Here is a 3,560-nt window from a genome sequence, read left to right as displayed (position 1 = left end):
GATATTGCGCATGCGCTAACACACTAACGTAGCCAGATTATGCACTGGCTTGTATATGCAGAGGGTAACTTACATGCAAGGTCTTTGTCCTATTTCTTAACTGATATCTACTGACAAAATTTTATCATGTAAATCTATGCTAGAATACCTCTTCTCTATTTTAAATGCATTAATTTCGCAAAATATTAATATTCTCGGAAGATATTGCGCATGCGGGAGCACCGTTTTAAGCGTGCAGTACAGACTGAAAGCAACCGCATAATATAGTTTGCTGCAAGAGGGAATGAGTGTTGGGAGACTGAGTAAAGACAGCAGGGAAGATAACTGGGGCGGGAGAAAAAGGAGGCTGGCGAAAGACAATGGAGGCAAGGGGACGGGTGGGAACGGACGAAGTAGGGATTTTGAACCCTACAGGCTGGGGTGCGCTCCAAATTATAAACACAAGTCTACTGATAATAATTAATTACAGAAATCTATGCTGAGATACCCCATAACTATATTAAATGCACAAACATCACAAAATATGATTCCTCTGGTGAGATATTGCGCATGCGCTAACACACAAACGTAGCCAGATTGTGTAGTGCATGACCTGTATATTTGTCGGGGATCTTATATGCAAGATCTTCGTGCTATATCTTAACCAAGGTGTGCTGATAAAATATTACCATATAAATCGATGCTAGAATTCCTCCTCTCTATTTTAAATGCATAATTTCCACAAAATATTATTCCTCTCGGGAGATATTGCGCATGCGCGTGCACTGTATGAAGCGTGTAGTACGGACTGAAGGAAACTACACAATATAGCTTGCTGAGGGAGAGAGAAAAAGAGAGAGAGAGAGAGAGAGAGAGAGAGAGAGAGAGAGAGAGGTGAGAAACTGACGAAAGGCAGCAGGGAAGATAGTTGAGAGTGGTAGAAAAAGAAGGAGGCTGAGCGAAGGCCAGCGGGGGAAAGGGAAAGGGCAAAATTGGATAAATTATGAGTTTTGCACTCTGCAGGCTTGGGCGCGCTCCTAATTATGAACACAGTTCTACTGATAATAATTAATTACAGAAATTTTTGCTGAGATACCCCATGACCATATTATTATGCATAGTCATCACAAAATATAACTCTTCTATTGAGATATTACGGATGTGCTAAAACACTAACGAAGCCAGATTATGCATTGGCTTGTATATGCAGAGGGTAACTTACATGCAAGGTCTTTGTCCTATTTCTTAACTGGGGTCTACTGATGAAATGTTATCATAGATGTCTATGCTAGAATACCTCCTTTCTATTTTAAATGCATAATTTTCGCAAAAGATTCGTATTCTCGGGAGATATTACGCATGCACGAGCATTGTTTCAGGCGTACAGTAAGGACTGAAGGCAACGGTATAATATAGCTTGCTGAGAAAGGAAGTGAGTAATGGGAGAATGGGGAAAGGCAGCAGGGAAGATAGCTGGGCGGGAGAAAAAGAAGGAGGCTAAGCAAAAGACAATGGAGGCAAGGGGACGGGCGGGAGCGGACGAAGTAGGGATTTTGCCCCCTGCAGGCTAGGGCGCTTTGCTATTTATGAACACAGGTCTACTGACAACAATTAATTACAGAAATCGATGCTGAGATACCCCATAATCATATTAAATTCGTAATCATCACAAAATATCACGCTTCTAGTGAGATATTGCGCATGCGCTAACACACTACCTTAGCCAGATTATGAACTGGCTTGTATCAGGCGCAGCGCGGTCGTTACATGAAGGTCGTCGGCTATCTCTTAACGAGGTCTGACTGATGAAATTTTATCATAGTATAGTGCTAGAATACTCTCTCTATTGTTAATGCCATACAATTTTCGCAAAAGAATAATATTCTCGGGAGATATTGCGCATGCGCGGGCACCGTTTCAGGCGTGCAGTACGGACTGAAGGCAACTGCATATTATTGCTTGCTGAGAGAGGGAGTGAGTGAGCCTATATATATATATATCCTATGATCAGCACTGGACATAATCTCTGGTCGACGATTTTACCGCCCGCACCTTTTTCCGACGTCGCCTCTGCGACGGGCTGAGATGCTAGAACTTAGCATAGCGGGAGCTGGCTCTGCCTAGCATACCACAGGAACACATTAAATTCTCTCAAAATCTTTTAGGCTACTTTAGAATGAACTGTGTACAAAAATGTTAAACTATTACACAAAATTCAATTAGCCGAAGCACGTATAATCAGATCCAGGATTTGAAGAGGGTGGACTGCAAGCAAAGAGATTATGAAGCCCTGGGGGCCCGGGGAATCTGCCCCAAAATCTTTTTAATGGGACGTCGTATAGATGCAATTTCCAATGTATCTGACAGCAATTGGTTCTAAAAAAGCTATATTTCATTCAAAGCTTTCCTTGCCAAAAAATAGGGAATGCCATCTTGTATCTTGTATCTTGGGGTTCCTCTCTTGTATTTCACAAGGCACAGATTCTCTTGGAATGTGCGGGGAAATCCTGTAGATAAGGAAATTCTGTCTACAAGTTAGCATTAATTAATTTACTTTTGGTTCCCAGTACTGGGGCTGGGTACCCATCCCCTGGGTACCCAGCCATGCTGGTTGCGCCCCCTTAAATTCGCTCACGCACACACAACACACACACGCACGCACGCACAGTGACGGACACATGCAGTTTCTTATTAATGTTTTGGCTGCAATATTATACTAAAACGCAAATAAACTGAATTGAACTGATCCATAGAAGTAAAATGATTTTTTCCGATAGATGGCGACATGGGGTCATAATCGGGCCAACGCGTACGCAGTGTGCACTACTGATCTTTTCCCCTCCATCTGCCCTCCCCTCCTCCTACCCCATCTCTCTCTCTCTCTAAATACATCTCTCTCTATATATATATTATATATAATAATAATATAATAATAATATATTGCGTTGCGGCTCTAGGTGCGGTGTCATGCACTCCATGTTATCATGGCACGCTCTCATCCAATTATACTGCTGCCTTTCAATGACGTTTTAAATATGTCTGCGCCCAACAGTTTACTTGCCAGAACTGAGTAACCTAGTCATATAATGCATTAATGGCATTAATGTAAAGGTATTTTTCAAAGTTTAAGAAACTATGAGTACAACGAAGGAGAAAAGGTCAGCGTTGATAAAATTGAGGGATTGAAAGATAAACAGCGGATTGCAGTAAGAAAAACGTTTGGACCTCGCAAATAATAACACTGATTAATAACACTGATTAACAGTGTTAGCAATAGCCAATACTAGCACGCTATATATTTTAGCTCGAGTAGTAGTAGTAGTAGTAGTGCTCATAGTCATAGCCATAGGGTCTATGTCCCCCACGGTACTGCCGGAACGTACCCTGGGTACGGTCCGGTATACCGCAACGTACCCTGGTAACTATCTGATAATATGGTTAGGGTTAGAGTTCGGGTTAGGGTTATGGAGTAGGCGTAGGCGACTCCCTAGACTCGTTAGTGGAGTAGGCGAGGTACGGGCCGGCATATTAGATAGTACTAGGGTACGTTCCGGTATACCGGAACGTACCCTAGTACTATC

The 3,560-nt window shown here is 42.4% G+C and overlaps 1 protein-coding gene across 1 annotated transcript in view; it reads left to right on the top strand.

Annotated features, from left to right (window-relative positions):
• Nucleotides 1–3,001: 3,001 nt before the first annotated feature.
• Nucleotides 3,002–3,560, top strand: part of LOC106807276 (proprotein convertase subtilisin/kexin type 7-like) — a gene marked incomplete at its 3' end in the record, with an annotated part of 10,277 nt that continues 9,718 nt past the window's right edge. Inside the window, exon 1 of the mRNA XM_014809573.1 lies at nucleotides 3,002–3,185. The remainder of the gene's footprint in view (nucleotides 3,186–3,560) is intronic.

This window comes from Priapulus caudatus, unplaced genomic scaffold, assembly GCF_000485595.1.
Source record: "Priapulus caudatus unplaced genomic scaffold, Priapulus_caudatus-5.0.1 Scaffold206, whole genome shotgun sequence".
Lineage (NCBI taxonomy): Eukaryota > Metazoa > Priapulida > Priapulimorpha > Priapulimorphida > Priapulidae > Priapulus > Priapulus caudatus.
This window is presented reverse-complemented; position numbering and strand designations above follow the sequence as displayed.